Here is a 14,892-nt window from a genome sequence, read left to right as displayed (position 1 = left end):
GAATGAGGAGTGCTTTGTTTCTTACTTTATTCAGCGAGTCAAGCCAACAAAAGAAAGCCCTGTTCTATTACTTTTACACAACCATCAGTCTTATTATTATCATTATTATTATTATTATTTTTTTATCAGTCTTATATCTATTCAGTTAATAATATTGTGTACAGGTAATGGTATATCTTTGTCTTCGTTCCCTTTTCATTGCTCACATAATTTGCAACCTCTTGGTAGATTTGTAATTGGACCATTCAAAAAATGCGTAACTAATGCATAAGACTCATGGATGAAGATATGGCTAGGAAAAGCAATGAGTATATATAATTTGCTAGAAATTGCAAAAATAGATATACAGCATTCTCTTACACAACAAAACATAACATCTGGTTTTATAGTAGCAGGAGTATTCCCATATGATAAAGATATATTTTCAATTGCAGATTTTGCTACATCATTTGTTACTGATTGTCCAGCAACTCAATTTAAAGCAGGTATTGATATTAATAAGTCAACTTCAATCTCAGATGCAAATCTACCTCCGTCGTCATTAGAATTTCCCCCTAAAAATGTAAGACCTCTACAAAAAGCACAACCAAGGAAAGAAATACTCACTAGATCAATAAGAAAGTATGCAGAAAATCTTACAGATACTCCATAAAACAACAACTTATGGCAGAAAAAGAAATTTGTTCTAGAAAGCGTACGTCTAGTACTTCTAAACTGACAAAAAACAAAAATTACAGTCGAACTAAAATGGAAATAATGTAATATTACATTAAAAAAAATGTTTTTAAAGAAAATTATATTGTGTTTTTATATCCTAAAAACAGAAAAAAATCAGAACACAAATATCCTAAATACTCCTCTTTCCTTTTTTTTTAAACTTAATTGCTGTTTATTTGACTAAAAGAACTTTTTTTTTTCAAAAGCATTTTATAGTTTACTGAATAAGTCAAGTATATTGTAAAGTATTGAATAAGTCAAGTATATTGTAAAGTATTGAATAAGTCAGGTATATTGTAAAGTATTGAATGAGTCAAGTATATTGTAAAGTATTGAATAAGTCAAGTATATTGTAAAGTATTGAATAAGTCAAGTATATTGTAAAGTATTGAATAAGTCAAGTATACTGTAAAGTGTAGCATAATAAAAGTATTGCAGCTCAATAAAAATGCAACTTTTTTTTTTATTGCATTTACAAAAATGTTGTTGTCAAACAGAAATTACAGAATAACTAATAATTTTTTCAATGAATTATGCAAGGCTTATAATTTTAGAGTATTGTGTTGCAACTTACCCCTTTCACTGCAGCAACTTGCCTCGATGCGGGATAAGTTGTAATATTTTTTTTTTCCTTTTTGTTTCACTATTGTGGAATGAATAAGTTTTATATTATATTTATCAATGTTGGATTAATATGTCACTAAGAACAATTTTATAACTCTGAAAAAAAAGTTTCAAAAATATTAAAGTTTAAGGAAATAAATGAAGTTTTTTAAATTTTGTTGCAACTGGCCCGGTCCCCCCAACAATATATGAATTTTTTTAAATTCGTAATTTTTAAATCAGGCTTTAGAGTTCCAGATAATTGTAATAAGTAATAAGTTATATTGTGCTTAGATTAGACAAAAATAAAATGAAAAATATTTTTTAAGGTTAAAATTTTTAAGGTATTTTTAGAAATATTTGTTAACATTTTTTAAGATTTTTATTATTTGATTGATTTTTTTTTGAAAAAATATGTAATTAAGATCAACGATAAAGCTTTTGTATTTTACTCCGCTTATAACATAATTAAAAAAAATAATTTTTAAATATTTTAAATAATTTTTATAAGATGATGAAAAACACAAAAATAGAAATAGAATTGATATTAATAAAAAAATGTATATTTATATTTTCTTTGCCTACCCGACAGTTTGATCTATTTAAATTGACTAAAAGTTGTAAAAACTTCGGTATAAATAATTATATAAGATTGCACTAAAAGTTTTAAAACTTGTTTGTTTTTTAGGTTTTAAAGAGTTTGAGATTAATAAATTAAAATATTTTCAAAGTGATGCATATTTTGTCTCCAAAAAATCCAATTAAAAAAATATCGCTTACGTGTTCTGATAGAAGATATTCTCTAAAATAGATTTACATGTAGCTTCATATTTTTTAATACTTAGTTGTCTTATCAAAATTTGAAAATTTTTACAATATGTTTTGAAATATTAAAAAATGTTAAACCATTACAAAATATAATAAGTAAACAAAATATTTTACTTTCAATTGCATTTTGTTAAAATGAAGTTTAAGTAAAAGTGACTGAAAGCCCAAACTTATCTTGTAGTCAAAAGACAAACTTTCTAGTTGTAAATAAGAACTTATTCGTAAACAAAAACGTCCACTACAGAAGGGCAGATCAAATCACAATTTTTTTAGAAATAACTGTTTGGATTCTAGAGATATTTTCTATATGATTCAAAAATACATCCAAGAAAATTTCAATAATTTTCAACAGCTCCTTCACAAGCGATTTTAGCTTTGAAGAGGAGACCATTGGCTTTTTCCGCAACATTAACCGAAGTATTTTTTTGTCGCACAGTGGAATAAAAGTTTTACTTTTCTGCAGGATTTTTCTAACTTTATTTTTTTAAATGATTTTTATTTGAAAACAGCCTAGTACTAATTAAAAAAACAATGTTTATTTATTTATTTAAGTTTTTCGGTTTACATTTATTACATGTGGTATAAACTTGACATCTGGAAGAAGATCATACTGATATTGTCGCTTGAACCATATAAAAATTTAAATGTAATTATAATATAATATAAGTAGTTAAAATCAAAATAGCAGTCTAAATTAGTTAAAACAATAAATGGTTAAAAACTACATCTCCAAAATAGTTTAGTATATTATCCATTGAAAAAATGTTATTCTTTCATTTGTTTTTAAAAACTAAAAAAGAGATTGACAAATCAAAGTTGGGCTGAACAACTTTATTCCAAAGATGATGTGCTCGATAAGTTATACAACACTGGTTAAACTATGTTTAACAAAAGGGTTCGTTAAAAACGCTATTATTTCGCAAACCATATTTATTCCTTGCTTCAAGGGTATATATCTTTAAAGCATTTAATAATTGGTTATTCATACAACAAAACGTAAAATATTAGGTATTATAAATGTTAAGTTCATAAATATTTAAGACATTTACATCTTTAAAAAATGGTCTCGTATTTGAAAAAGGATTTGAAAAATATATTACGCGCATTGCATGTTTCGGATGCTGATAAAGTCGTTGTAACTTACATGTACCTGTACTTTCCTAGGTAATATTCTCATAGTTTATATAGCTATGAATGAATGAGTAGTATAGTTTTTTTAAAATTGTTTTTATTTAAATTTAAATTTAATTTCTAGCCTCATATAAGATTCCAATACTTTTTGCAACTTTTGTTGATATGTAATCAATATTAGTTTTCCATGACAACTTTTTTAATAAATACCACAGAACTTAATAAAAGAAGCTTCTTTAATTTCTACTCTATCAATAAAAAGTTTAGGCGTATTTTTTGGCAAAAGATTTTTTTTGTTGAGGAACTTAAAAGAATCCATTTTGTTTTGTTAATGTTTAAGACATTTGAACTGTGTAGAAATCTGTAAGTTCCTTATTCATATTTAAAAAAAAGTTTGTTTATGTCTTTGTCTCATAAAAATAGATTGGTATTGTCAGCAAACATCGTGCTTATAGGATTAGAAGCTTTATTTAAATCATTATTATACACTAAAAAAAGGAGTGGACCAAGGATAGAACACTGTGGAACATTACATTTTATTTTTATTAACGTTTTCTTTTTGAGAAATAATTTTAATAACTAAATAATTAATGGAAGTTAGTTTATTTCCGTAATAAACAAATTGCTTCCTATTTGACAAGTAGCTTTTGTATCATTTTTTCTATTTAGCGTATATTCCATAGAATTCAAGTTTTTTAGGTAAACCACAATAAACACTTGTTGTTTTTATCAATTTATCAAAAGCTTTTGACACAACCAATCGCGATATTTTACTAAAATTTGAATTCTATGGAATAAACGGTAAATAGATAAAATGATACAAAAGCTACTTGTCAAATAGTAAACAATTCGTCAATTACGGGGATGAACTAACTTCCATTAATTATTGAGACTTTACGTGTAAACTGAACAACAGTTTGTTCAATTGAACTAATTTTTTAAAGTCGAATTGGTTTATACCCAGGACAAAAAGTTCTAAAGAATTTCTATAAACTTTTGGAACTAACGGTCTATAGAAATTCTATAAAATTTCTATAGAATGTCTCTTAATTTCTATAGAAGTTACTATAAAACTTTATTTTCTATAAAATAAAAAGTAGAAAAAATGTTCTATTGGAATTTCTGTAGAAATTAACAGAGATTCTATAGAAATTTTAAAGAATTCTATAGAATTTCTATAGACCACATGTTCCAAAAGTTTATAAAAATTTTATAGAACTTTTTGTCCTGGGTATATTTTAAATTATTCGTAATCAGGAAGTTGTATGTCTTTTCAAATATAATTTTTTCTAAAAGTTTTGAAAAGTGGAGAAGACAGATTTAGGGCGAAAATTTCTAACATTTCATTTTTCACCGTCTTTGTAAATTGGGATATTTTTGGCAATTTTTAATTGATCAGGAAAAACCCTTTTGCTGTATAGATTCTTTGAAAGCTTTAAAAAGAATATCTTTCAAATTTTTGAAGCAATCTATAATTATGTTTCCGTTTATACCGTCCGCGCCGATAACTTTGTTTCTTTTTAGAGATTTGAATAAGGCTCTTTCAATTTTTTCAATCGATAAATCTAGCAATAAAACATGGAGAAAAATTGAATTATTGGTAAAAAAAAAAAAAAGAGAGGATAAATTAGTCGAAGGAATCCTATTAGCCAGTTACCTGGTTGATACCAATAAAATATTTATTAAATTCATTTGTTACTTCATTAGGTTCACATATACATATGTTGTTTGTTTTAATCATTGTTGTTAAAATATTTGAGCAGGTTTTTCATTTTCCTGTTAATTCTTTTAATATTTTCAATATATGTTTCGAGTCACTTTTATATTTAGTAATTAGATAAGAGTAATAATTTTTTAATTTTTTTCAAATAAAAGTTTGTAGCTTTTGTAGATTTGTAGATGTAAGTCGAATTTTGTTTTTGTATTTAAGTATTTTATATATAATTTTTGTTTTTAAAATTTTAATTTTTTAAGATTTTCTTAGTCCTTTGGTAATCCAAGGACTATTCGAGGTTTTTGATTTTATATATTCTTCAGAAAATGAAAAATTTGCATCCTACACTGAGTAAAATGTATTAAAAAACTTATTATAGATTACATTTATATCATCATTGAAGTTTATATGTTTCCAGTTTATTAATGATAATTGATACTTAAACATTTTTAAACCATGTTTGTTAAAAATACGTTTATATTAGGTGATGAAATTGAGTTAATTGTTTAGAAAAAGGGGAAATTATCTAATATACCTGATTTTATAATGCCTTTTACTTGTCAGTGTTTATATATATATATATATATATATATATATATATATATATATATATACATATATATATATATATATATATATATATATATATATATATATATATTTATACGCCTTTTACTTGTCAGTGTTATTATATATATATATATATATATATATATATATATATATATATATATATATATATATTATACATCAATCAGCGGTATTGCTCCTGATATAAAAATTTTATCATAAAATTTTTCATTTTTGCGTTTTTACTGCATCTCAAACAACCCACATTTAAATCCCTAACTACAAAACTTTTTTTTTTTTTGTTAGCTTTAAAATAAATTTTGTGCTTTAAATAAAAGCTTAAATTTTTAGACGCACCACCAGATAGTTAGATCAGATAGATATAATAGCATCAGATAAATATAACAACAACTTTATAAAATATTTTTACTTTTTAATTTATCTCTTTTGTTGTTTAGAATTTCAATTCGCCTTTTCGCTATTAATTTTTTCAAATTTTACGCGTAAAGCATTATGGGAAAACTGAGGCGCAAACACACCAAAACAAAATTTTCAATTAAGTAAGGAAATAAAAACTAATAAAAGGAAATTAAAAAAAAAAAGAGTAAATAAAACGTATAAATTGGCATGGGTAGCGGTTATCATTGCGGCGTTCAAAACAGAACAACGGTAAAAGAAATCCAAATAAATACATTATTAAATACCATATTAACAGTTTTAATATAATAATAGTAGTTTGCTGCATAAATTTTAGAGATGTAAGGACGCTTAGATGTTGCCTAAACGGAACTCAAAAATTTGACTTTTTAGAAGTCATTTTAAAATTTCTCTTCAGTTGCCAATTTGTTTAAGTCAGATATATTAGACCAGAACAGAAATCAGATATATTTGACCATTTTCCCATTTTTCTAACAATTAACACAATTTCAACTTCCAACTCTAATAAAAATCAAACTATAAAAAAAACGCATTTTCAACAAAAAAAAAATTTAAAAATGTTTAAATTTCAATTATTATTGTTAAACAGGAAGCATATAAAATATAATGAAAACGTAAATGTAATCAATAAAAAGTTCTGTAATACATTCTTCTCGGTGTACGATACAAATTTTCCCGTTAGCGAGATAACCTTAAAACAAAAAACCTTAAATAGTCATTGGATTACCAAGGGTCTTAGAAGATCTTCAAAAATTAAACAAAAGTTTTAGGGTAGATTAGGGTAATATGAGCACCGTAAGCGAGAATTGGAATAATTTCAAAAATAATTACGCTGGATCCAAAATTTTTGCGAATAAACAATATTTAAGGATCCCTACTCATGATCCACTTAGATATTTGGGCACCAAAAATTTTTTCTTAAAAACACAGAGGTTTTAAAAAAGTACCAAAAATGGTCATATTACCCACCCAGGACAAAAAATTCTATAGAATTTCTATAAACTTTTGGAACATGGTCTATAAAAATTCTATAGAATTCTATAAAATTTCTATAAAATGTCTATTAATTTCTATAGAAATTGCTATAAAATTTTATTTTCGATAAAATAAAAAACAGAAAAAAAAGTTCTATTGGAATTTCTATAGAAATTGTAGAAAGTTCATAGAAATTCTACAGAACTATTTGTTCTGGGCAGACCACTTGTTAATATGAGCACTTTAAATTAACTCAAAAAAACACATTCACTTTTGTAAAAAAAATACCAACCTGACAAATAGAACTAATATTTGAAATATTATGATTCGTTATTAACAAAATTTATCATTAAAAGATCAAATTTTAAGTCACTTTTTGTTGAAACAATACTACAATGTTTTCCGCAAGAGAAAAAAAAAAAAATTAGTTCGTTATTTTTTCAATTTTAATAACGCAAACATTGGAGCGATAAAAATTCAATTTTTTTGAATTTAAATTACAGAAAAAAGTTTATTATTGTTAAAATATTAAAAAATTTTATTATATTTTGTTTTTATTCAAAAAAACCAATTAAAACTACTGCTTTTTTAGGACTTTAAACTAGGTAATTTCAATGGAAATCACTGGGTAACTTGAGCATGCTCATATTACACAAAAAGGGTATCTGTAAATAAAGTAAAAACTAAATAGTTCTACTCATTATTTTTTAAACACAAATGGATCGGATTTTTAGCTAACATATTTTTCTTTATGAAAAAATTAATTTCATTATTTTAGCACCAAAATTTTGCGCCACAGATTTATTCATGCGCGATGATATTATTTTAACAGCACTAAAAAATAAACAGCGTTTTAATTAGATGATAGTCGCTAATTAGTGCATATAGATTTACGCTAATTGTACTGATTCCTGTAATCACCACATAAATTTGATTCAAAAAATACATAGCAACTTTAACGTCAGCGCTTACATCTAAGAAATCTTTAAGTATGCTCATAATACCAAGGTGCTCATATTACCCTAATCTACCCTATATAAAACATCTAAAAACAAAATCTCATGCCAATTTACGCATATATAAAAGCCACATAACTCTATTTGAAAAAATTCGTAAAAACGTGAAAAAAAATTATTAATCTAATCTAATTACTAAATATGAAAAAGACTCAAAACAAATATGGAAAATATTGAAAGAAATCACGGGGAAACAGAAAACCTGCTAAAATTTCCAGCCGAAAATGATTAAAATAAACAATTTATGTGTATGTAAAACAAATGAAATTGCAAAAGAACTTAATAAATACTTTACTGATATCGGAATTAGGCTGGCTGATAAGATTCTTTCTGCAAATGTTTCCTTTAATGATTTTTTGACTACTTCAGATAATTTACTTTCTCCCCATGACTTGTTCCTAGATTTATCAATAGAAGAGTTTAAAAGGTCCTTCAAATCTCTAAAAAGAAACAAAGCTATCGGTGCAGATAGAAAAAATGGAAACAATTATAGATTGCTATGAAACCTTGAAAGATATTTTAAGGGGTTTTCCCTGATTTTTTAAAAATTGCTAAAGGGTTATCGCGATTTATAAAGACGGAGAAAAATCAAACCTCAATATTTATCGCCTTATTTCTATCCTTCTTACGTTTTCAAAAATATCAGAAAAAATAACCTTTGAAAATACATAGAACTAATCACAATATGCACTTGGTGTTTTTGTCGATTTATCAAAGACTTTTGATACAGTTAATCATAGTATCTTACTTAAAAAACTTGAGTTCTACGGAATAACTGGTAAATCGATCAAATGGTTTAAAAGCTACTTGTCAAATAGAATGCAGTTTGTCAACTGCGGAGAAAAATTACTTTTTATTGATCTGCAAAATAAAATATAAAATAAAATAAAATGTGGTGTTCCACAGGGTTCTATCCTTGGTCCTCTTCTCTTTTTAGTATACATCAACGATCTGAATAAGACCTCGAAGCTAATGAGCATCATATTTGCAGACGACATCAATTTATTTTTATTAAACAAAGACATTAAGAAACTTTTTTAAATATAAATAAAGAATTTATACAAATTTCTACTTTGTTTAAATGCAATAAACTAACCTTAATTATTGACAAAACAAAGTGGATCCTTTTCCACCCATCAATAAAAGAACAATTTTTGCCTAATGATTTACCAAAACTTTATATTGATAAAGTAAAAACAAAAAAAGATTCCGTTTTAAAATTCCTAGGTACTTATCTTGACTAAAACATAACATGGAAAACTTATATTGATTATATATCAACAAAAGTAGCAAAAAGTATTGTAATCATCTATAAGGTCAGAAATTATTTAAATAAAAATAATTTAAATTAACTTTACTACTCATTTATTTAAAACTTTATAAACTATGCAAAAACTGCCTGGGGAAGCACATGGAAAAGTTGCAAAGTCTTTACCGCCATGAGAAACATACAATGCGAATAATATATTTTTTTAATTGTTTTTTAAAAAAAAAAACCTAAAGATATGAATGTATTAAACGTTTATGAACTTAACTTGTAAAATACTTTATGTTTTATGTTTGTTGTGAACAACCCATTATTAAATATTTTTGATGATCGATTTACTGTTAAAGTAAAGAATAATTTTAGTTTGCGAAATAATAACTATTTAAAATGACTCTTTTTTCAAACAAAGTTTAATTAGTTTTGTATAAGTTATCCAGCACCTTATCTCTGGAATAAAATTGTCCAGCTTAATTTAGACCCTTTTTTTAAAAAAAAAAAAATTCAAAAACTATTATTTTTTTCAACGGATATTATATTGAAGTATTTTTGAGATAATATTTTAACCATTTATTTTTTCAAATTTTTTGGATTGTTATTTTGTTAGAAACTACCTGTATCATTTTATATTATATTTATATTGTAATATTTACATGGTTCTGGCGACAAGATTGAATATAATTCCAAGTTTATATGCTTATATTACACCAAATGTAAATAATGTAAACTTAAAAAAAAACACATTTAAAATGGGACGACTTACAGAAATTTATCCCTACCCCACCGAGTATTTAAATGGTTAAAGGAACGAAAAAAAAAAGAAAACATATGTTACTACAACGGAAAACTTTCACAGTTTTTTAAATTTAGAAGCGAAAATAAAAAAAGCAAAAAAAAAAACGCACTATAATAATTAAGGATAAAATTCTGCTAATGTGAATGAAGCTACGACTAGACTGGCTATTCAAGATCTAGCATTTAGATTTTCATTTTCTAATTCTCAATGCTCAAGTATATTATTTACCGTGATTACTTATTTTGGAAGCGAGTTAAAACCTCTTCTTCTTTGGCCATCAAAAAAACCAAATGTTTTATATAAACCAAGACTAAATTTCTGGAAAGTTACACAACGTCGAAAATATAATAGACTGCACTGAGCAAAAAATTCAGAAACCATCAAGTGCGAAGGCACTCTATCAAACATTTAGTACTTATAAAAGTTGTAACACATAAAAAAAACTAGTTTTTACCACAATTACTGGTTCTTTCAGTTTTATCTCTAAGACTTATGGTGGCCAAGCTTCAGATAGACACATTACAGAAGACTGCAATATTATTAATATGTTTCCCGAAGGATTAATTTGCTAGGCTGATAAAGGCTTCAATATCCAAAAATAGCTTTTGAAAAAAAGAGATGTATTGGTTTGTCCACATTTTAAAAAAGAATGACAACATTTTATACGAGCTAAAGTCCTCTCAGCCAAAGAAATAGCTAGATCACGGGTCCATGTGGAACGATCTATTAGACGACTTAAAGAGTTTAAGCTATGTAAAAATGAGTTATCACTAACAATGCTAAATCTCATTGAATACATATATATTATTTGCGGAGCTTTAAGTAATTTACAACCGTCAAACTTAAAGGAATTTATCAGATGTATATTAAATATGCTAATATTAATAAGAAGATATCTCTATTTTTTCTTCCTTTCATTTATCAAAAACGTAACAGAATACTTATAAAAAAAACGTTTTCAAAAATTTTTAGCACACTATCAAGTTTTATGTTGCTCAAAATTTATGATGTTATTTTTTAATTTTTCATTAACTTTTTTACTGTATGAATTATTAATGCATTTCTTTATAAGATCATTTAAAATTGTAGCAACTATTTGTCTTTTCTCATGTTTTATAGTGATTAATTTGGGGAAAACATACAAAAAATTTAGCATGAGGGTTGCCACTTATAAATAATTGGTGTTGTATTTATGTGCAACATTGATGACTACTTTTCAGTGTGTATGTGACAGCACAAGATTTTTTTTCTAAGAAACTTTGAGCACTTTGAGCATACTCATATATTTTTTTTTTGACTAAGTGACCATGGACATTTAATTTCAAGTAAACAACAACACGTACAACTTGTTATACCATCTGGGCTTGATGCAAGATAAGATGTTTTGATTGATACTATTAGCCCAGTTTGGTAACATGTAAAGTTTTTATGAGCTTTTTTCATTTCCCTGATATATCTTTTTCGAGCATAGAACCCAAACATGTTACCCCATGGAATTGATTTATTTTTAGCATTATTTTTGTAACCTAAAATTTGAGCACATGAATTAAATACTGCCTTTTGTTTTTTCACTTCCAAGTCAACGTCAAATTTTGCTATGACAGCATGAGCTATAGATGAATATATTGTTCCTGTTCTATATGATTTCCTAAGTAAACTTTTTGATTAAGATATCATAGCTTTCTTTACAAGTTCTGCTTGAGATGATGTTGTTGAAAACGTCCCTAAATATTTTTCACATTTAAATGCTGTTGATTCCTTCTCATAAGAAAATTTTATCTGAGCTACGAATTACTCTATGGTAGAGGGTAGTACTTTGTTTTTAGTTGTATTTGAAGGTTACACCCTAAAGTACTCTGACTGTTTATCTGGCTTGAGGCAAATTACAGCAGTTTTTCTATCTGTGACTTCTGCAACTGCTTCCCAAACTTCCTTTGTAAACTCTGATTGCTTTAAATTATAAGGACGAGCATTGTATAAAGATCGACTGACTTTTAGATTATTATTTTCTAAGCTTAATTTGATTTTTTTAATAGAAATGTTTTGTAATATATCTGGCTTGGGAAATTTTATCTTCTGTGTTTAGTTCCCCACTTTTTTTTTACTGATGTGCAAGTTACATTTTCTCTTAATCTAAATAAACGTCAACACAATTGCATTCTGCAGTTAATATACTACCGTCTTTATTTAAACATGCCCATGATTCATATTCTTCATAATTTATTCTTGTTTAGGGAACTAAAGTTCCTTTTAAATGACTAAATTTTACTAAAATAATTTTAATAATTTTTACAGCATCTGATAAACTGTTAAAAGCTACTACAGTTACATGATTGGAAGAAGAACGAGAATGCCCTTCTTTTAAAGCTTTAGACCTGTGAGTAAGAAAATCATAAGTTTTAATGTCAGCATAGTTTGTGGTTGGTAATAATTTTATTACAACTTTTTTTTCAAACAAAAGGACGAGTAAGCTAGACACCTGATTTTATTTTTAATTTTTGAAAAGGTCTGGATTCGATTTCTTCAGTTTCTTCTTGAATAGTTTTTTTAGTTGGTAATTCAAGTTTATTGGCATAATAAATGTTTTTTAACAATTTTTCTTGAAGGATTTTCACTTAGAGGAATACTCCTTGCTTGTAGATAATCTTTAAGTGTAACAACACTCAAACGTTTAGTTTTATCCATAAATGGTTTATTTATTTCGTTATCAGAGAAAGAGTCAGACATAATTAACAGTATCGTTAAAAAATTGTTTCGATGTTTGTTGTCTATTATTGTTTGCGTCTCAGTTATCCCACAATGCTTTATAAAGGAAACTTCAAAAATTAATAGCGAAAAAGCGAATCGTTACGATTTCTTCATAGCCATCAGAAACGCACAAATCATTATTAATGTTATGTATAATGTTTTCCTTTACAAAAACTACAACTCCTCCACCCTGTTTATTGGTTTGTCTCTTTAATAAAATTGTTTCAAAACCTGGAAGATGGAAAACAGAAAATTTTTATACTCATTCGAAGAAATTCAAGTTTCCGTTAAGCAAATAATATTTAAAAGGTTTTCGTTGTAACGAAAAATGTATCTAAAAGATCTCAAAACCTTTCAAAATACTTTTTTAAACTTATTATATTAATATGGAGGATTTTTTGATTCTCATTTTTTAGTAAAAAATTCTTTTAACTGATTGGGATGTTGATAGGAACAAGATGTGTTCACATTGTTAAAAAGTTAAAATCTGGATTTAAGTTGAGATCTGAATTTAAGTATTTATCACGAAAAAAAAACATAAGGAAGTCATAGTCATCCATTTTTATATTTTTTGAACTTTATAAAAGTAAGTTGAAAGAATTACTTACCCTAACCCTCTATGTACGCGTAATAAGTTTGTTATATTTTACTTTAGCATATTTACCCGCAGCTCTAAGTTCTTTTGCTTGAAAAAAAAGTAGTTTTCTTTTTTTGGATGTTCGTTCACTGAAATCTTTATTTACGTAGAACCATTCATTCCACGACTTGAGTCTTTTATATTCGTCTAAAAATATTTCTTAAAGTTAAAGTTTAATTGTCTTAAAGTTTAAGAATTTGGCCGCGATTGTTTTTCTTTTTTCGCCGCCATTGTTCTTCTGTCCAAATTTATGTTTTCTTCCTTTTCTGTGAACTATTTAAATGTCATTTTTTGTTCCAAAATTTTTTTTTAAATATTTTAACTTTTAGCTCACTCTCTTTTCACAATACTTCTAGCTTTTCTTCAAAACCATGAAAACTATTTTGGCAATCCTGACAGGGTTGTCTAGTTCGGCAGTCATGTCTTCAATGGTTCTTTCGTTTTGATGTTATTTTTTTTTTTTTGAGTTCTTTAAATTTTTTGGATTCGTTAATAAATTGTTCATATTGTTCGAAGAGTATTTTGGTGACACTCTAATAATTCTTTTACCTGTGTAATGGTGAAATTTTTTGCCACTTTTAAAATACTATTTTTATTATAAACGGCGACTTTAATTTATTTTTAACCACAAAAAAACCAATTAAAAAATCTATTCATTTCTATAGAAATTGGTATAAAACTTTTTTTTTATAGAAAAAAAATAGAAAAAAAACTTCTAAATGAATTTTTACAAAATTGTCTGAATAACCTCTTCGAAGCTCGCGATATACTTACCTGAAGTACTGTGATCGGACATCTCAACGCTTCAGGCAGACATTGATAACGCGGTTACATGGTCAAATACTTGGCTCATGCACTATAACATAGATGAATGTAAGGTGATCCATGTAGGTCTTCCTAAGAAACGTTTATCACATAAGTACTCCATAGACACCGCCGATGGCATGCGCCACACAACTGCTACTGCAGATATTAAAAGTCAACTTGGAATTCTCATCTCATACGACTTGAAAGTTAGAGTGCAAGTTGAAAAAGCAGCATTCCAGGAAAAAAAGTTTTATAGAATTTCTATAAACTTTTAAAACAAATGGCCTATAAAAATTCTATAGAATTTTTATAGGCCATTTTTATAGAATGTCTATTAATTTCTATAAAAACTGCTATAAACTTTTTTTTTTATAGAAATAAAAGTAGAAAAAAAAGTTTTATAGGAATTACTATAGAAATTACCAGAGAATCTATAGAAATTCTATAAAGTTCTATTGAATTTCTATAGCTATATGTTTAAAAGGCTTATAGAAATTCTATAGAACTTTTTTTCCTGGGACCAACAGCTACCCAGGACAAAAAGTTTTATAGAATTTCTATAATTTTTTGGAACATATAGTCTAAGAAATTCTATAGAACTCTATAAAATTTCTATAGAATGTCTATTAATTTCTATATAAATTGCTA

This window comes from Hydra vulgaris, chromosome 14 (genome assembly GCF_038396675.1).
Source record: "Hydra vulgaris chromosome 14, alternate assembly HydraT2T_AEP".
Classification (NCBI taxonomy): domain Eukaryota; kingdom Metazoa; phylum Cnidaria; class Hydrozoa; order Anthoathecata; family Hydridae; genus Hydra; species Hydra vulgaris.
Note: the sequence above shows the minus strand (reverse complement) of the source record.